This window comes from Sorex fumeus, unplaced genomic scaffold (genome assembly GCF_029834395.1).
Source record: "Sorex fumeus unplaced genomic scaffold, SorFum_2.1 ptg000054l, whole genome shotgun sequence".
NCBI classification, from domain to species: Eukaryota; Metazoa; Chordata; class Mammalia; order Eulipotyphla; family Soricidae; genus Sorex; species Sorex fumeus.
The window spans coordinates 20,921,980-20,944,116 of NW_026606111.1; positions in this window are offsets into that span (position 1 = coordinate 20,921,980).

Consider the following 22,137-nt stretch of genomic DNA (forward strand, 5'->3'; position numbering starts at 1 on the left):
ACTGGATTGCATAAAATAGAGGGTAGCTCAAATAATGAAGACCGGGCTGGAGCGATAGCACAGCGGTAGGGCGTTCGCCTTACAAGCGGCCAACATGGCCGACCCGAGTTCGATTCCTCCGCCCCTCTCGGAGAGCCTGGCAAGCTACCGAGAGTATTCGATATGCCAGACACAGTAACAACAAAGTCTCCGATGGAGACGTTACTGGGCCCGCTCGAGCAAATCGACGATCAACAGGAGGGCCTTTACCTTTACCTTACCTTTATATGCTCTGTAATCAAATATTTGCTTTACTATAGCTTTTCATGTCAAATAGATAGCTTTCTCCATATGAAAGGTAAAGAGAGCAGAAAGTGTTTCTTGTGTGAAAGGAGGGTCTCTGTTGATCTCAGTTAAAGATAATACAGACACCAAAAAGACATTTCTTGGGAAGATCAGTCTGAATATATTAGGGAAGCACAGACTTCATTTGTAATCACCTACTCCAGCAAGTAATTATGATAAATGAGAATATTAAAGAATGATTCTCTGAAGTGCTTTCATGGTAGGTATGAAATACTAAAATAATTGTAAATTAATGGCCGAGATTAGTACCAGGAATTTTACTCTATGGCTTCGAGGCCAGCCACACATGCTAGGGGAAAAGGGACCTCTGACAGAGAAGGGAACACCAAATAAATGGTGTTCAGAGGATCCTCCCAGGATGGGAGAAGCATGCTGAAAGTACACTATAGACCAAACATGATTGTCACCCATTGTCTCTTTTGCAAACCACAACACCCAATAAGAGAGAGAGAACAAAAGGGAATGCCCTGCCACAGAGGCAGGGTGGGATAGAGGGGATGGGGGGTGGGAGGGATACTGGGATCCGTGGTGGTGGGAAATGGGCACTGGTGGAGGGATGGGTATTTGATCATTGTATAATTGAAACCCAAACACAAACATTTGTAAGTTTACAACTGTACCTCATGATGTCTTACTAATAAAAATTTAAAAAAATAATTCTAAATTAAGATATGGTAATCTCTGTTTAACAATAACTGGCTAAAGTAAGGAGAACTCTACTAGGTCTTTGAACACAAGTTAAAAAAGTTAATTATAAGATGTATATCCACTTGAATATAAATCAAGTCAGATTAAGCATTAACAGGATAATTTAAGTGGCAATGATAATATGTACATTGGTTAAGTGTATACTTATTTAAAAAGATTTTTTCTTTATTTTCATAAAGTTGTTCACAGTAAAGGATTACAATATTTCGACACGAGTTCCACCACCATTACACCTTCCCACCACCATTATTTTAAATTTTCCTGCCACCACTCACGATCACAATCACGATCATCCTGTTGTTCACCGATTGCCTTGAGCAGGTACCAGTAACGTCTCCATCGTCCTAGCCCTGAGATTTGAAAAACTGCCATATTCAAGGCTCTTTCAGGGTTAGAAGAATGAAACCCATCATTGTTACTGGTATTTGGCATATTGGGTACACCACGGAGAGTTTGCCAGACTCTGCCGTGTGGGCAGGTTACATTCGCCACCACTCAAATCTGCCAAAAGGACAGATGCTGAGTAATTTATTTTGTATTGCTTATTGTGAGTAGCATTAGATGCCCTGGAATTCTAAAAAATTTAAATAATTAGAGTCAGGAGAAATCTCTGCAACAAGCTTCTCAATTCAGACATTCTTTTGTGTGTCTCTGGACCATGGCAGTTAAGGAGCTTAAATAGCTGCTGGAGTGATAGCACATCGGTAAGGCATTTGCCTTGCACATGGCCAACCAGGCTGAGCCAGATTTGATTCCTCTGCCCCTCTCGGAGAGCCCAGCAAGCTACCGAGAGTATCTTGCCCTTACAGCAAAGCCTGACAAGCTACCCATGACATATTCATATGCCAAACACAATAACAACAAGTCTCACAATGGAGACATTACTGGGCCAACTCGAGCAACTCTATGAACAATGAGAGAACAGTACTACAGCTACAGAAATAGCAGCCGAGGCAGTTTGTGGGCTTGACCTCCAGGGTCTCATAAGAACTGAGAGATAGGAAGGGCCAGCCCATCTCCCATCCCTTGAGGCCTGGTGTTTGCCAACTCTGATCCTGCTTACTTGGGTTTCTCACTGGGTTCTGAAAGTTGGCAGCCACTGAGATTCCTAGGAGGCAGGTGGGAGGATGAGGTCTGCTCTGTTTAAGGCACCCCAGTGAAATCAGCCTGGCCCAAAGTCTGAAGGCATCTTTGCAGAAAGCTGCTCCATTCAGAGATTCTTTTGTGTGTCACTGGATCATGGCCATTAAGAAAGTTAAATAGCTGCTGGAGGCTTATTTAAACAAATTGCCAAGAAAACTAACAATGATAAGTAGAGTTGCCTCGTTTGAAACAAAAATTTTTCACAAAAATTCTTCTTTGGGATACATAATCTCAGTATCTCTTAAACTCTGGAGGGTGAGTGAAAATAAAATTGAATAATATTGAACATAGGTTTTGTCCTAAGAACTTGCTGTTTTGTCCTTCCTGCATACCCTCAAGTAGTTTAGGTATATTGGGTTGCTCCTATCACAGTACTCCCATTCCTCTGTGTTTATTTGTAACTTCTTTGTGCTCTGTTGACTTGTAAATATTGTTTTCCTCTTCTTTCTAAGTCCTTTGCATAGTTTATTCAGAGCAATGTCCTTTTTGTATGGACACAAGAAGACAGTCTATGCTATGCTTTTGTAATATGACTCTCAGTGATATTTTCCTCCTGGGCATCTGTTCTCTCACCTAAGCCTCAGCTGCCCTTTTTTTCCTTGTGCCCCCCAAAGCAGAGTCCCGACTAGGGACTGGATGGAACCAAGACAAGCGGTAAGCTATGTGCTACCCTGGCATAGAGATGGGCCTGGCCAAAATACCATAATGCTTAACTATAAGAGCTTGGTCATGGACAAATGCTGTCATGATCCAAAAAGTAGTAACTAGATTCAGCCCCTGTTAGGGTTAGGAATGATTAATCTGGCCTGAGTGCTGTGGTCTGAGTCTGTGGAAAGATGTTCCCAGGAGAGCTGCCCTATGCTATCTCTTACTGTGTCCATACAAAAATAACTAATATTGAGATGTTGATAGAGTTATTGGACTGAGGAAAGGAGAAAAAACCTTAGGAGGTATTTTGTTCTTGGGCAGTCAGGAAGGGCTTTGAAATACCTTTTAGGTGGTGTTCCCTTTTAATTTGTTGGGCCCTCAGGAAGGGCTTTCTTATGTTGATTTTGCTACCTGACTAGGTGCAGTGTCAGCCCAAGTGCTGGGGAATTGGAGAGGCAAGAGAGCTAGAGAGAGGAGAGAGAGTCCAGGCTGCGAGACAGAGCGTGGAGAGATGGGGGTGGGGGGAGACCGGAGGAGACAGGAATGAGAGGCAGTGGAGACTAGAATGGGAGGCTTAGAGAGACTGGGGTAGGCATGTAAGGAGAATGTAATAAACATGTGGGCGGCTAGGGGAAGAGTGTTGGGGCCTCCCCCTTGCCACCCTCAAAGATTTTATACAATTGAACTTTTGTTGTCTACTTTAATATCCTTTCAGTTAGAGTAACACTGCAGTCGTTAAGAGAATATAAGTTAGAAAAAATCATTGAGAAATGTAATAAACATAATGTAGCACTGTCCTCCCATTGTTCATCGATTTGCTCTAGCGGGCCCAGCAATGTCTCCATTTTGAGATTTGTTGTTACTGTGTTTGGCATATTGAATATATCACGGGGAGCTTGCCAGCCTCTGCCCAGTGGGCAAGATACTCTCGGTAGCTTGCCGGGCTCTCCAAGAGGGGTGGAGGAATCAAATCTGGGTCAGCCAGATTGGCCATGTGCAAGGCAAAAGCCCTACCACTGTGCTAATAAACATAATAAAAATAATCAAATAAAACAAATAGATCATGGTGGGATTTTTTTTTAATGGGAGGGGGCTAAAGAGATAGTACAGGGGTTAAAGTGTTTGCCTAATACATGGCTGCACCCAAGTTCAATCTTATAGTACAACATATGGTCCTGAGTGCCACTAGGTTTTATTTCCAATTACAAAGACAGAAGTAAGCCCTGGGCACAGACAGGTCTAGAAACAAAACAGCACACACACACACACACACACACACACACACACACGTATGTAAATACATATACATTATGTAATTTGTATATAATTTATTATATATAATAATAACAACAGAGAAAGGAATAATATTGGGCTAGTATAAAACAGTCCATGTGATAATAGTAAAATAATTAATGGAGTATCTGTAAAATGACATAAACTATTATTTAGTAATAAGGACAAAATAACCAAAATAAATTTTAAAGAAAAGTTGTTTAGCAAAGATTCCATGGGACAAACTGAATTTATCTGCGACTTGTATTTATCAAAAGGGTAAATTTTAAATCAAACCTCCTCGTGTTGTTAAAATGAACAGTTAAAATAAAGACAGGTGTTATGGGGAAAAAAATGAAATCAGCAGAAGAAAATATATTTATCCACACTTCACAAACACCTTATAACTTTAACAAAAATGTGATGAGATTACTTGATTATTATACTAAAAAGGAGGTAAACATCTGATTAGAAGACAAATATTATTAATTGCTATCTACATGTAAAGGATCATTGAACTTTTGTAAACATGTGTTATATAAATATATCTTATTTTACTTAATATTTATATGTGATATTTCTGCTTCTAAAAGTTGTTTAAAATACATTTACAAAGTGAATGTGATTTCAAAGCATATTTTGTTAATTTTATTTTAATAAGAACAAAGAGATAATTTAAAAAACTAGTCATAAAACATCGATATATTATACTATAAACATATTTATTTGCTTGCATTTATATCAAACATTTTAAAAGTGTAAATGCACGTACATTATGATTATTTCTGAAAATCGAGTTTAGATGAAAGTATTTCTATGCACTCTGAAGAGATTTGTTCTTTAAAAAATTGTAATAAAGAAAATATTTCCATATTTCTATACATGCTTAAGTTGTATATAAAAATTAATATAAAGATATAAATTACTGAAGGTCATAATGTAGTAAAAATGGAAAGAAATTTTAAGATTTTTCCCTACAGGAATAGAGCTACTATAACAATATGCCTATCAAGTTTGGATAAAGATAAAAAGAAGGTTGGGATAGTCCCAGTGCACTAAATCTCATTTTTTTGTATTATTGAGCCAGTTGTTACTGTCCACATATATTAGAGAGAGATTTAAAGAAATAAATCTCGAAACATTTTTAAGTTATTACCTTTGAGGAATGATTTTGGATGTGATGACCGTAGCAAAATCCTGTTTCTCTGTAACATCACCTCTTAGCATTGATATTATTTTTTAATAAAAATCATTGCAATGAATATTTAGTAATACCTACAAATACTGAATCATTATTCAGTATATATAATAGTTATATAATGTTACATATCATTATATCTCAAAAAATTGCTTAAAAGCAAGAGAAGGAAAACATGTCTCATGCACCTAAGAAATCTGCCTTGATTCCTTATTTTTCTAAGGTTTTCACTTTCTCTCCTATACTTATGTCCATTCCATATCTTTGTCTCAATCTTAGTCTTGGAATCATATGCTTTCCCTTATTTACAAGTTTATTAATATAGATATATGTTTCATTCTATATTATTATAGACCCATGTTTGATTGTTTCATTCTCATATAATCCTAAATTTTTGCTATATAAATATTAAAATGCCAATTTAAACCTGATAATTTTTCTAAAAACCTTATGTTAACCTTATAAAGGAAAATAACAAATAAATGATTTTCAAGTCCAGTTTGTTCTTTAATAATGCAACAAAACCTTAAGCATGAAGCACAAATAATGTATGTAAGTACATTTCAAATCTGCAACTTAGAAATAAAGTAAAAGAAAAATGTATATGAATATTACAGAAATAGTAATATGAGGCAATTTTCCCTTACTTCAAGCTCTGGGTTTATTAGCAGTGAGAAAATCCATTAGCAAAGTATAAAGCATGATCTTCCAGTCTTCATTTGACATATGAAGAAAGTGCTTATCAAGAATACACAGACATTCAATATTTCATTCCTAGTGCCTTTATATTCAGTACCTATTCTTTAATTAAACCAAATATCTTTCTTGGAAAATCTTATTCTACACTTCATAGGACTTCAAAACATCAATCAGTAAAACACATTATTTACACTTCCCTCTAAGTCTTTGAGGAGGCCTGCAAATATAGTGAATTTCCTAAATTGTTAAGAATCACAGAGTTGAGGATTCTTATGAAATTACCTGTGAAATTATATGTGACACACAAAATGATATTTAGCAGGGAAGAATTCTGATCTCTTTTTTTGTCTAATATATGATACTGCATTGCATTTTTCTACTATATGAGTGCCTAAATTCTAATTGTTTTATATTTAATTTCCCTAACTTTATGAATTCATCTTTACAATAAAACTTTACATAATATCTTCTAAGTTGCTAAACATCTGCTAAGTGATTCTATTTCAGTTAGTTTTTGCCCTGTCTGTACAGTATAGGGAAGTATGCAGACTTACATGAACACTGATTTTCCCTGACCCATCTGTTTTTAATTATTAGTATAAATACATTAATTTTTCAATATTTGATATATAGAATGAGATGAATCATATATGTAGAAACAATGAAATAGAATCATGTAAGAATTAACTAAGATCTGGAGCAATAGTACAGTGGGTAGGATGCTTGTCAGACATGTGGCTGGCCCTGTTTTGATCTCCTGAACCTCAAATGGATTCCAGAGTAGCAGTAGGAGTGATCTAAGTGCAAAGCCAGGAATAACCCCTGAGTACTGTCAATTGTGGCACCCAAAGCAACAAAACAAAACAAAACAAAAACAACAACAACAACAAAAAACAGTAAATAAAACAAAAAACTCTAAATTCATGAGTATATATATATATATATACAATGGTAAGATGCCAGGCCTAAATTTTCCCCTCAGGACACAAGATTTATTCCCCTGACAATTGCTTACCTCTTTATCTTTATCAGGAACTAAATAGATAGTATTATTTCATAAATACATGTAATTTATTTTGATATTGATTACACATACGACTATTTGAATAAAATATTCACTTATATTTTTAATTGAGGGATTAAGTTAAGCTATTCCTGACAGTACTCAGAGCTGACTCTGACTTATGTTTTCTCTCTGTTTTATATCTTAATTTTCATTTATAAGCTTAATTAAAACTTTCTATCAATTTTGCTATTAGTTTATATTTGTCTTTTTTGGCCCTGCCTACCTATGCTTAGAATTTACTCTTAACTTTGTGCTCAGGAATTACTCCCCGCTGTGCTTGGGGACTGTGCTTGGCGTGTATAATGCAAGTGCTTACAATATAAGTGCTCTCCACCCCTAGTTTTAACTACACAGGTAACTACTATTCCTCTTCTGGTCCCTCTCTTTGTCTTTGTATGTCTGTATGTCTCTGCCTCTGTCTCTCTGTCTCTCTCATCTCTCTCTCTCTTCTCTCTCTTTCTCTCTCTGTCTCTCTCTCGGTAGATTTAGATTTCTATCTGAAGTTTTTTTTTCATTGAAAAACATTCCAATATCTTTTATTTCAACTTTGTGTACTAGCAATACATTTTCTTAGCATTCATTTTCTAGAATTGGCTTTAAACAAAACTGTATCTAGGTACAATTTTTTTTGGTTGAATTTACTCAGCAAAAAGCTATTTTTTGAACATAGTAGTAGTCATGTGTTTTGTTCAGACAAAGAGTATTTTATTATAGAGATGTTGCTATATTAATCCACATTATTAGATTAATGATTATCCGAGTTGTTTCCCTTTTGGGCTACTACACAATCAGTTCTTTTTGTTTGTTTGTTTGTTTGTTTTGCTTTAAGTTTGCATAAGCTGCATTTTAGGATAAAGGTTCACCATTAAGGAATCACCAGAAACTCCTGACTTCATCTCTCATGATAAAGGTTTAGTCATCATTCATATTTTCTTCTCTTAACTTAATGTTGTGTAGTAACTACACATGCAATTTAGAGTTTAGTAAAAAATCCATGAGAACCATAAAAATCATAAACTCTAACTCTCTGTAAATTCTCCAATAATCTGTGAATGAGTCCAAATGTCCAATTTCAGTCAATTCTCAGTATTTTTTTTTATTTCTCATTGAAACTGCTGTGCCTCACAAAAATTCCGTTCCTTAACCTTTCTCTGTTTGAAAAGCAGGAAAATCACAAGAAGTTTAATTCATCCCTCTTCTCAGGGACTGCAGCCCCTTATGCCATTATTTAGTGGCTGAATATTTTGTTTCATATAGATTCTCTCTTTTTTTGTTGTTTTTGGAGGGAAAAGTACTGCCCCCTTATTTAAGAAAATAGTAATCCTTCTCTACAAATCTTAAGTGCATATCGACTGATCAATAATGAGATTGAACTTAGTTTATATAAAATATTTTCTTATATTTGTCTTGCTTAATATCTGCAATTTTTGTATTAGTTACACTGTCTCATTTCACGTTTTACCTTTAGATTATGAATGGCTTATTTTATGTATGTTACTCAATTCTGAATTATTTGAATTCTAGTTTATTTTGCAAACTAGAATACCTATTTATAATCCTCTGGACTCAATCTTCAAAAACACATTCAATTTTTGACTATTTGCCAATAGCATGTCTGGGAACCTTCTTAATTGTCATTTACTATTTTCAGTCTTTTTTTAATGTTATCCTGTCTCCATAAACTTTTTTTCTACAGATGAATGATTCTGTCAGAACAGATAGATAGCATGATAATAACCTGCAATTACATAAAAAATAATTAGTATTCATACAATCTTAAATTTTTAAAAATTTTCTGTTATCTTATTAAATGTAATAATTTTGTTGATATTTATAGGTTTCTTTTATAGAGAGTAATAACAGTTGTAAACAATAATAGACTTTACTAATTTCAATCCCTATCTTACTTTCATGTACTGATATTACTTAAAGCCTTTGCAGCTATTGAATAAATTAATCTTTCAAAAATGATTGAGTTTTGTTAAAGAAACTTTGGTACGTCTACACAATGGAGTACTATGTAGCTGTTAGAAAAGATGAAGTCATGAAATTTACATACAAGTGGTACAACATGGAAAGTATCATGCTAAGCGAAATGAGTCAGAAAGAGAGGGATAGACATAGAAAGATTGCATTCATCTGGGGGATATAAAGTAACAAAGTATGAGATTAATACCCAAGAATAGCTGAGATCAGCACCAGGAGGATTACTCCATAGCTTAGTGGCCAGTCGGGCATTCTAGAGGAAAGGGCAGCTCAGATAGAGAAGGGAACACCAAATAAAGGGTGTTTGGAGGATCCTCCCAGGAGGGGAGATGCATGTCGAAAGTAGACTATGGACTGAACATGTTTGCCACTCAATGCCTCTTAGGCAGACCACAACACCCAAAAGGAGAGAGATAACACAGGGGATTGCCCTGCCACAGAGACATGGGGGGATGGGGGGATGGGGGTGGGGGGATATTATCCATGGTGGTGGAAAATGGGCACTGGTGGAGGGATGGGTATTTGATCATTGTATAATCGAAACCCAAGCACAAAAAATTGTAAATCTACCACTGTACCTCATGGTGTTTCACTAATAATTAAAAAAAAGGTTAAAAAAAATAAAGATTGTACAATTAAAAAAAAAGATTGAATTTTATAAATTTTATAAAATTCTTTTACATAGACATGAATAATAGACCCGGGGCTGAGATCTCCAAGCCTGCACGGTTTGGGACTGGACCTGTCAGTAGCTAGACAGTTACACCCTCCAACTGCCGTGTAACCCCAACAACGGCCAGGATCCAGAGATTATCACAACAAGCTCCCGGGAGTGCACAAGGCAGAGTCTCCTACCCTGTGTCTGACTATCCTCGACAGGGCCCAACAGCTGAAGACCTCCAGGCCCCAACCAAGGCTTTACTGGGGCCACTCTCCACACACTTGGATAAGCCTCAGACATAACAGAACTGGCAGAGGAACCCAGGTGTGTGGGACCCGGGGCTGAGATCTCCAAGCCTGCACGGTTTGGGACTGGACCTGTCAGTAGCTAGACAGTTACACCCTCCAACTGCCGTGTAACCCCAACAACGGCCAGGATCCAGAGATTATCACAATAAGCTCCCGGGAGCGCGGCCGCATTTGTGGCCGCGCGACTATTTATTTACTTTTCTCTAAGTTTTCAGGGTACCTTAAATATCCAACCCGCACGGCAGAGCCTGGCAAGCTATCCGTGGTCTATGCCAAATAGACCAAATTGATATGCCAAATCCAGTAATAAATGGATCTCATTTCCCTAACCCTGAATATGCAGAGTCGAGAAGGATATGGAAGGAGAGGCTGATAAAACACCAAGGCAGACATAGGCTGCCACAACGCAGAAAAACAAAAATGATTGTCTGTACTTTTAATGCTCATACGCTGGCATCTGCTGCATCCATTGAAGACCTTATGGTACAAGCGCGAAAGATCAAGTACGACATCATTGGTCTGACCAAAACGAGAAGACATCAATCCCATCATGCTGTTTTCAACACTGGAGAAGAACTGTTCCTTGGAACATGTGATAAAAGAGGTGTCGGTGGTGTCGGTATCCTTGTCAACACAAACTTAGCCACGAGCATTGATTCATTCGAATGCCTAACAACCCGAATCGGATGATTACATTTGAATAAATGTGGCTCACTACCAGCAGTTTCTATCTTTGTTGTCTATGCACCAACATCCAGTTATGGTGAAAGAGAAACTGAGAAATTCTACATGGAGCTGGAGAAGTTCTATAAAGAAGATCACACCTTCTACAAGATCATTGTCGGTGATTTTAATGCCAAGATAGGACCAAGAAGATCAGTCGATGAACTCCACATTGGAACCCATGGCCTGGAATGGAACGAACAGGGTGACAGACTGTCTGAGTTCATCATGTCAACCAAAACCTTCCATGGTAACTCACAATTCCAAAAGGCTGAATCTAAACGTTGGACATGGGAGGCTCCCGATGGATGGTTCCACAATGAAATAGACCACATCATATTCAATCGGCGGTTTTGCCTAACCGATGTTGCTGTTGTCCCAAAATTCCAAACGGGATCAGACCACCGTCTTCTTCGTGCAAAATTCTACCTCACAGAACGAGCAGAAAAGAATGCAAAGTTTAAGAAGAGGACTCCCAGAACAACCACCAACTGGGAGCTCTTTGGCTCTATTGCGGCAACATGGGAAGATGCCATCATTGACAACATTGATGAGGAATACGATCGAATGATTCAGCACCTCCATGATTGTGCAAGGAATGCCAAGAGAGAGATAACCACAAAAAACCGTCTTTCTTCGAACACTCTTGAACTTATTCGCCAATGTGGCTTGGCACATGCCTCAGGCAACCACAAGGCGAACATCCGAACTGGCAAAACAGTGCAGAGAAGCCATCAAGGATGACCTCAAAAACATGGGAGCAGCAGTACTGGTAGATGCAGCAGAAGCTGGGAAAAACATTCGTAATGCCCGCCTGTCCTTCACCAACTACAAAACCAAGATGACTGCCCTCCAACATCATGATGGATCTATCACATCTTCCAGAAGGGCAATGGAGAAGATTATTCATGACTTCTACTCAGATCTCTTTAATAGCCACATCCACTTGCCCACATACCACATACCACATGATGGATATGTCGTTCACAATGTTCTCCCTTCCGAAATCCAACATGCCATCTCGTCGGTAAAGAAACAAAGAGCACCTGGCCCAGACAAGATCAGACCTGAACACCTGAAGAACTTACCATCAGTACTCATCAATACATTGGCTCGACTCTTCACACGCTACCTGTCTGAATGCAAGGTTCCATCCCAATGGAAAACCAGCAAGACTGTACTACTATACAAGAAAGGAGACATCCACGACATTGGCAACTATCGCCCAATCTGCCTATTGTCTGTCATCTACAAACTATTCACCCGAGTCATCCTGAATAGCATTAGCAGAACACTAGATGAAGGACAACCATGTGAACAAGCTGGATTCCGAAAAGGATTCAGTACCATTGACCATATCCACACAATAACCAAGCTCATTGAGGTATCTCGGGAGTTCAAGATGCCGCTCTGTCTAACGTTCATTGATTTAAAGAAGGCCTTTGATTCTGTTGAGTCGGAAGCGGTCATAGAAGCCCTAGCCAATCAGGGCGTACAAACTCAATACATCAGGATCCTTTGTGAGTTCTATTACGGATTCACTACCATGATCTCAGCATTCTACAAAGAAGTAATCATCCATATCAAGAGAGGGGTTCGGCAGGGTGATACCATTTCACCAAAACTCTTCAGTCCCACCCTCGAGAACATCATGCGATGACTAGAATGGGAAAACATGGGAGTGAAGATAGATGGTCGGCAACTTCACCACCTCCGCTTTGCTTATGACATCGTTCTAATAACACCAAACATCAGCCAAGCAGCACAAATGCTGGCCGACTTAGACCGTGAGTGTGGAAAGGTAGTACTACAGCTGAATCTTACAAAGACAATGTTTATGAGAAACAGCCTTGTTCCTGACGCTCCATTCGCTCTCAACGGAACCACCATCTCCGAATGCAACAGTTATATATACCTAGGTCAAGAAATCAACATGATGAATGACCTGGCACCTGAGTTGAGCAGGAGGAAGAGAGCGGCTTGGAATGCCTTCAAGAGCATTGAAGAAATAACTAAAAGGACAAAGAACCTCTAGTTATGAGCACATCTCTTTGATTCCACTATTCTTCCTGCATTAACATATGCCTCAGAGACCAGGACCCTACGAAAACAGGATGAGAATGCTATTCGGTTCTCTCAAAGAGGAATCGAAAGAACTATGCTTGGAATATCTCGATTCACTCAAATGAGAGATAGAATCCGGAGTTCTGATCTTCGTCAACGCTCAAGAATCAGGGATGCTGTCTCATTTGCCAAGACATCAAAAATCAGATGGGCTGGACACGTAATGAGGTTTACAGACAACCGCTGGACTAGAGCCATTACTGATTGGATTCCACGGGACATCAAAAGATCACGTGGACGCCCACCTATAAGATGGTCAGACTTCTTCGTCAAGACCCTAAATGATCGGTTTGAGGCTCTGCATGTTCCTAGAACGAACAGATACCATTGGGCTACGCTAGCACGCAACCGGGATGAATGGAGACGTTACTGGCACCCGCTCGAATAAATCGATGAATAACGGGGATTAAGTGATTAAGTGAAGACATGAATAATGATATTTGCTCTAATACTTTGAAAATGGACTGGAGCGATAGCACAGCCGGTAGGGCGTTTGCCTTGCATGCAGCTGACCCTGGTTTGATTTGTTAGGTCCCTAGGGACCTGAGGGAGATTCCAGAGTTAAAACTCTATAAATTTTAACTCTCCCTTTCCTGCTCCCTCCCTAGCAGAGCTTTAGAGTGAAACTCTTCCCTGTTGGAATGTAAATTCGGGAACCATTTGTTGGGCCCTCCTTATCTGTTACTTCCCTTAGGAACTCTTCCCTTATACACCTCCACTGGAATGCAGGGCTGAGAATCAAAGGAAGCCAGGTGATAACTAAATGTCTCAGTTACCAGATGCCCACTAGCCACAATGCCTATGTACGTAAATGCTGATCTTTGAGTCTATAGGCTTAGGAGTGATGTACTTTTAAATGGATTGGTTAAGAAAGTATATGTTGTTACAAATCTATTGGCTATGAAATGCTCGGGCTTTGCTGTAACAGCCAGTGAAGGTCTATGTAAGATCCCCTTTGAAGAAGTTCGGGGTCTTGCCTCACCTAACTGACCTGCGTGTCTGTGTAGGTGGCTTGACCCTGACTAGCCAGTCTTACAATAAACCCTGCTTGCTATTTGCAGTCTTTGGAGTCTCTTTGTCGTTAAAGGGAGATCACGATCCCCGCCCTAACAGATTCCTCCATCCCTCTTGAAGAGAGAGACTAGCAAACTACCAAGAGTATCCCACCTGCACAGCAAAGCCTGGCAAGCTACCTGTGACATATTTGATAGACAAAAACAGTAACAAGTCTCACAGTGGAGATGTTACTGGTGCCTGCTGGAGCAAATGGATAAACAATGGGATGACAGTGCTACAGTGTTACAGTGCTACTTTGAAATGTAAGGACTCAGATTGTGATCTCCCTTTAAGGACAAAAAGACTCCAGAGACTGCAAACAACAAGCAAGGTTTATTGTAAGACTGGCTAGCCAGGGTCCAGCCGCCTACACAGACACACAGGTCAGTGAGTGAGGCAAGACCCCAAACTTCTTCAAAGGGGATCTTATATAAGCCTTCACTGGCCTTTACAGCAAAGCCCGCCCATTTCATAGTCAATAGATTTGTAACAACATATACATTCTTAACCAATCCTTTTAAAAGTACATCACTCCTTAGCCTATAGATTCAAAGATCAGCATTTACATACATAGGTATTGTGGCTAGTGGGTATCTGGTAACTCGGACATTTGGTTATCTTCTTTGTTCCCTTTGATTCTCAGCTCATGGCTCCTTCATTCTGATGGAGGTGGATAAGGGAAAAATTCCTAACAGAGGTAATAGATAAGGAAGGCCCAATAAGAAATTTACATCCCAATAAGAAAGAGTCAACAAATGGTTTCAGAATTTACATCCCAACAAGGAAGGAATGGTTTCACTCTAAAGTTCTACTAGGGATGGGACAGGAAAGGGAGAGTTACTAATTAGTATAGTTTTAACTCTGGAATCTCCCTCAGGGTTCCAAGGGACCTTACAGAAAATAATCATTCATAAACCAAAATTAGTTCATTTTATTCCATTTTTTAAAATAATGATCTAAAACTCATTCTACCACTTGGATTTTTTCATTAATTGCGTTTTTTTCATTGTCTTTAATTTTAACCATTGCACTGTAGTACTGTCCTCCCATTCATTGATTTGCTCAAATGGGCACCAGTATAAAATACGCTACGAGAGCTTGCCAGGCCCTGCCGTGCAGGCGGTATACTCTCAGTAGCTTGCCAGGCTCTCCGAGAGGGATGGAGGAATTGAACCCAGGTAGGCTGTGTGCATGGCAAACACCCTACCTGATGTGCTATTGCTCTTCTATTTTTAACCATTAATTACAGTTATTTTAGGACATTTTTAGAATGTCATATTCTATAATATTTTGTATAATAATGTAAACATATGCATGATTTTTTGTATGTTTTGTTATTTTTATTTATGGCATTTTGTTTAGTTTATTTGTATCTATGTTTATAATTAAACTAATTTTCTTCCATTATAATCTTACTGGTTTAGGTATTAAATCCACATTAATTTTCTGTAATAATCAGACTTATCCCCCCCTTAACTATTATCTGAAACATTATATATGAATTAGATTTTTTTTCAACCTTGACTACTGAGCAGATTTCATCTGTAAAAGTCAACCATTTTATTGTTTCCTACTGGCAGAATTTTAAACACTGAATCATTTGTGTAAAATTTATAGTATCAATCATGTTTCTATTTGTCCATAGGGCTGTGGTAAGCTGTTAAATCAACAGGCACTCTAAGGAAAAATATAAAAGAAAAAAGAGCCATAATTTATAGTTTTCCATTTCTCATAATGTCAATGCAACACAAGAACTTCACAATACTGATTTCACTGAATGCAGTTTTGGAAAGAGTAGCACATAATTGTTAAAAGCTGGATCTAGGATACCCGATAAGAGGTTTAAAGGGTTTAAAAATTATTTATTGGTAAATTAAAATTTTCAGAATCAAAGTTTCTTGGATGATTAAAGAAATTGCATTAGAACTATGACCAAAAATAGTCAACTGTTTTTTATTCTTGGCATAACAAGAAACATAATTGTCAAAATATGATAACAGTTCTGTTCTTCGGCCTACAGGTATGCCCACAGGGATGTCAGCAAAAACAATGGTTTATGTATGGAGAGAAAATTTTACCATAGGGGAAAATAAATGATTTGCATTGAACATTACGATGTCTACCCTTTATTCTGTTGCAGATGCTATCTCCATGTTAAATAATGTAGGTAAACTTGCCATTTTACTTTAGTGGAGAACTCTATCATTATTTATACATAAATATTTTTAGTGAACTTTTTATAATATATTTGCACTGTGAACACTGGCAAATATTCTAAATCATGGCCTTGCTTTAATTTTTTTCTGTGTGTGGAGAGTTGATGTGACAAAATATTTGTAATACAAATATCCTTTAAAAAATAGTTTTGAAACAAATCTGACACTCTGCTGTCAAACTGTTTTCCAATGCATATGTCTGTCTCAGCAAGTTTGGATATATTACATTTCACTACTTATTTTTAATTAGATGATGTATGTTTATTTTTTGAATGTTCTATATGTGTTTTTACTTAATTTGAAATTTAAGAATCATGAGTAATTATTAATCCTTGGGGGTTATATAGTAAGTAAAATTGTTTGAATTTTGAGTATTTAATTTAATTAGTCATGTGTATTTAATTCCTGGGGGGGGTGTTTTTAAGTAAAGTTGCCTTACTTTATTAGTAAAGTAGTTTACCACAGAATACAGAGGAAGGTGATAGAGGAAGAGACAGCAATGCATCTAGAAGAGAATGACTTGTATGCCTGAGTCTTTTAATGATGAATAACTTTGTACTTCACTGTGGTTCAATAAAAAAAGAAGAGAAACGTTTTTAAAAATGAAGAAAAGAATGCAGGTGTCTCCATGGAGGTGGAGTAAAGTCATCTAATAAAAAAAGAAAGAAATGACACATCACAAGTTGTATGTCTTCTGACTTATTTCCTTTATTCTTTCTTTAATATTTCTTTCTTCTATCTCTGGATTATCCATGAAATTTTTTTACCATCTAACTTGCCTTCTTAACGCTCTGCTAATTGCTATTATTACTAATAAATTTTATCGTTGTCAGACAGCATCCTCAGTGGCCTACATACTGACATTCCATTTGCTATTTCATAAAATATTTGTTATTTAGTAGCATGCATTTTTCATTTCCGTGTTTCAATGTTTCCTTTGACGTGTTTCAACTGTAAATTTATCTTAAAACATTTTTGAGGCATACAAACTGCTTTAAATATAAATTTTGATTTCTTTAGTTTTTTAAACCTAAAATAATTTAAGTTTAGGCTATTAAATCTAAAATCATTGTCATTGTTGCCTTATGAGGAAACCAGAGTAGGAGCATCTTCAACCTGTTTCCATTTTTGTGAATACAAGGCAGAGAACTGACCTCAACTGCTTCAGCAGTTCACACATGAAAAGCAGAATGACATACCTACTGCACATTTTCTCACATTGAGCCCAACTTGCATTGTGGTTGTACTTCTCTCTCTTTGAGTGCTACCCTTCAGCTATATTTTTTTGGTTTCTTATTTTTTCCTTCACACTTCCTCAATCTTTTGACTTACCCTTGTCCTCTGCTCATTAAAATAGATAAAATGGTGGAGCTCATGTCCAATTCAATCAGCTAATCAGTGGCTGAATAAATAGCGGTACTCCTACATTTAATAAATAAATAAATAAATAAAAGGTAAATGTATGCTGAACAGACAGTTACATGAATACATCATAATTAATAATAATAATAATGAGAGCAAACAATTCTTGAGTGTGGTTGGAGGGATTGAAAGTTACCTGATGATATAGCAAGAGTGGAATTTCTCTTAATGTTTTCTTGAGTGAGCATAGAGTATGATTAGAAGAAAATTCAGATTATGTGTGAGATTGTTGCTAACAAATGAGAGGTATTTCAGTTACAATAGAATAATTGATTTTAGGATTGATAAACTCAGTTTCTTAACGATTATATTTTGAGGCAACTGTACAGGTTTATTAACACAATTAAGTTTCTCTGAGAGTTGAGTAACTGACCTTTATTCAGTTCTCCTTCTTTCTGTCATTAAATATCACATGGCGTTCTTGTAATATTAACAAAGAGGCATAAAAATTTAGTTAACTTAGTATCTTCATAAGACTAGACTTTTTGACAGCTCTTCTGCTCCATTTATAATTTAGAAGAAACTCTAGTTTTGTATTATGCCATCACTTGATCACTGGAAATTTCTTTTTTAAGCATTAAAAATAGGTTTTTCTACTTGATTTGCCCGAGTGGGCACCAGTAATGTCTCAATTCGTCCCTGTCACATGCTAGTGTAGCCCAATGGCGTCTGCTCGTTCTAGGAACACGAACAACTTCAAACCAATCGTTCAGGGTCTTGAGGAAGAAGTCTGACCATTTCGTATGTGGGCGGCCACACAGTCTTTTGACATCCCATGGAATCTGGTCGGTAATGCTCTAGTCCAGCAGTCATCTCCAAATCTCATTACATGTCCAGCCCATCTGATTTTCAACACCTTGGCAAACGAGACAGTGTCCCTGATTCTTGACTGTCGACGGAGGTTGAAACTTCGGATTCTTTCTCTCATTTGAGTGACATATGATCATGCATATAGTTCATATTTGTGTTCCTTTTTTTTCCAAATTATACCCTACTGAACTATATCAACTCAGGTTTGGTTGGTCTTTATTCCAAATACATCATCCTCTTATTCATTTTTTTATAAATTCTTCTGCTGTCACCTCTAAGAAATGTTTCTTGAAGATGAATTTAATTATATCTTACCATAGATTTTATAAATCCAGTTTCCCCAGAATAGTCTCCTTTGTTTTAATTGCCAGCTTGTTACATGCAAGGAAATTTTAAAGTGAGCAATTGATTGATATAGTCAGCCTATAAATACATGAATCTAAATTCTGTGAATTATTAAACCCTATCTTGTACTTAATTATTAGAATATGTTTATTTTAGGTAATATATTCCCTACTATATCATTAAAATGCTGAGAAAATATATCTCTAAACATCAGATAGTCATATTAATTACATAATATATCTTTTCCCTTCTTGTGTATCTTATTTATTGATCCACCTTTAATTTAGATACAATGACTTACATTTGTGTCTTTCTTAAAACTTTTCAGAATGCAGTATCATTTCACCACACTACACACTGCTACCAGAAAATCAACACTCCCCTATACCAACTCGAGGTCCCAATTCATCTCCTGAACAATAAGCAGACTCATTTCTACAGACTCTCAGAGTCTTTTATCATAGGTTATTTATTTTCTTCGTTTTTTTCTTTTTGTACTCCACATATTAGTGACATCATTCACTATTCCTCTTCTTCCACTCCTGATTGCCTTTCTGTAATTTTGCCATTTTACAATAAAAAGGGAGAAAATCCACTGAAATAATATTATTTAAAGTAAGAAATGTGTGCCTTATCTTCTGGGTTTTTTTAACCATTAAAATATGTTTTGACCATATGGTAGTTAATATTGTTTAACTAAAATATTTCTGGGAGGTAGTTAAAAGGCTGGAGAACAATTTGCCTGTGCTAGACCCTGAGTTTGACTCCTGCACTTACTGGTTCCCAGAGAATCACCAGTCAGAGCAGTTGTACTGAAGGATGGATCCAATACAATGCATCTAGTATCATCAGTAATGACCCTCTGGTCTTCTAAGCACTGCATGAACCCTCAGTCCTCAAAAAGATCTTTTTGTACTTGATATCCAAGCATTTTTACATTATACCTTCCTAGGTATACAACTTGTTGGAGTTTAGGAGCCAGAGGAAGAGTGCAGCAGATAGGTCACTAGCCTTCCACATGAGCGGCCAATGTTTGATCCCTAGCTTCCCAGTAGGTCCCCTGAGCAAAGTCAGGAAAGATTGCTGGAAGAGAGCAAGGAGTAGCTGCTGAGCACCGTTGGTGTGCCCCCAAACCAATAAAATGAAAGTAAATTAATTGACAGAGTTTGGGTCACACTCCTAAATTTTGTCCATGTGAATAATGTTGAGCTCCACATTACTATTTAAATATTGTGAAAATACGTTGAAGTGCTTTTAGGACTTAAAACAAAATTATTTCTAATGTTTTCTAATGATTTGCTCGAGTGGGCCCAGTAACATCTCCATTGGAGACTTTGTTGTTACTGTGTTTGGCATATCAAATACTCTCGGTAGCTTGCCGGGCTCTGGGCTCTCCGAGAGGGGCGGAGGAATCGAACTTGGGTTGGCCATGTTGGCTGCTTGTAAGGCGAACGCCCTACTGCTGTGCTATCATTCCCGGCAAGCTACCGAGAGTATTTGATATGCCAGACACAGTAACAACAAAGTCTCCACTGGAGACGTTACTGGGCCCGCTCGAGCAAATCGACGATCAACGGGAGGTTTTCTAATGATAAACTAATTGTCTTCACTAGTTATATGCAGAGTATTATACAAATCAGGTATTATGACAGAAATGATATGAATCTTTTAAACATAACCAAGCAATTCTTTAAAAATGTCATTTGTAAACTCAGTTTAGTTTCATTTCACAGTTTATGTTTTAGAGTTTAGCCAGGCTAATTGAGATAAAAGAAAAATTTCTGATATATACTATGATTATATTTTCTTCATTGAGCACTTAGTTCTCCTCCCTCATACCTATAAAAGCCTTTCATTTTGTACAACTCCCCCTAATTCCTTTCCTCTCTGCAGGTGGTTCCTGCATGATGCATGAATCACTGAATACAGTAAGAAGGATCTTCAAAATGTTCTCAGTTGAATTTTGTTATTTCAATAATAACTTTAACTATAGTTCACTTGAACACCAGACAGAAATTGTTTATTACATATATCACCTGTGAAACTTGCTTTATTACACAAAATAGAGATTTAAAAAAAAACATGAAAACAGCAAAAAACCCTTGAGTTTATGTGGTTCCAAGTTAGAAATAACAGTTTTTGTGTGAATTTTATATTCAGTTATTCCAATTATCATAAGATCTGTTGATGGAAAACCATTTTCCACTAAAACAAAATGTGTATAAAAGCAGTATTATGACTATTATGCTATTTAAAGATGTGAAAATGCTACTGAATACCTTTGCCAGATCTTACCTTATTCACTTGCTTATAAACAATCAATTATGTTCTCCTACATTATAATTAAACTTTAAATCATCTAAATCACTCTGATGATTATTCCCACATTTCATTTCTTATTAGGCCTATTAATGAATAGGGAAACAAACGAACAAATTTATTTTAGTTCTAGATTAAATTACAATTTCTGACTTAAATTTCACATGCCTATATATATGTATGCTAAAATATTTACACACTCAAAAGTGTAATATTTCTTCGGACATCTAAAATATAAAAATAATGCCGTAGCACTTACTCTAATTTTCCATTAACAGACATAACCAGAAAATTTTATATCAAAGTTCCTAACTAGTAACAACCCACCTATTTGAGTCAGCAAATTCAGATTTCTTCTCAGAAACTCATACTAATGGATTTGAAACTTATACATGGGATGAAAACTTTCTTATAGCTAGTAGAAAAAATTAGTTTCTCTTTACAATAAGACACACACTTAGTAGTTAAATTTTGAGAATCTCCATATAATATTAACACCATCACCCTTGTATATGAAGAAATATTCTGTGTTTTAAAGTTTACAGCTTAGTCAAACTTTAATACATATATCTTCAGCATCAGAGTTTTTGTCTATTTATTTGTTTGTTTGGCGGATCACAACCAGTGGTACTCAGGGCTTACTCCTGATTCTGCACTTTTGATACCTGTTGGTGGGACAGGGGAACCACATGAGGTATTGTGTAAAGACACAAAAAATAACGGGCAAAGGGATGGCAGTGGCCTATCTCTCCCACTGTCCACGTTCGGTAGTCTCAGGCCGTTTCCCCACTCCAAGGAGGTTGATGGCGATGGTCAGACGAAGGATGGAAACGAGGGCCAGGCTGGTTGGTCTTAGCAGCAGTTTATTACATGGAAGGGATGTATGTCATAGAGGCCCCAGGATCTCTCAAGCATGTGCTTCCTTGTTCTCTCAGCTTCTTTCCCCATTTTCCCAGACCTGTCTCTTCGGTCCTCTCAGCACATCACCCCAGTACTCTCAGGCATGTGTTCCCCTGAGAGCCCTGAAGTATCCCCTATGTAGATCAAGGTACCTCTAAAGGGTACAATACAGTGATGTCATCAAAAGG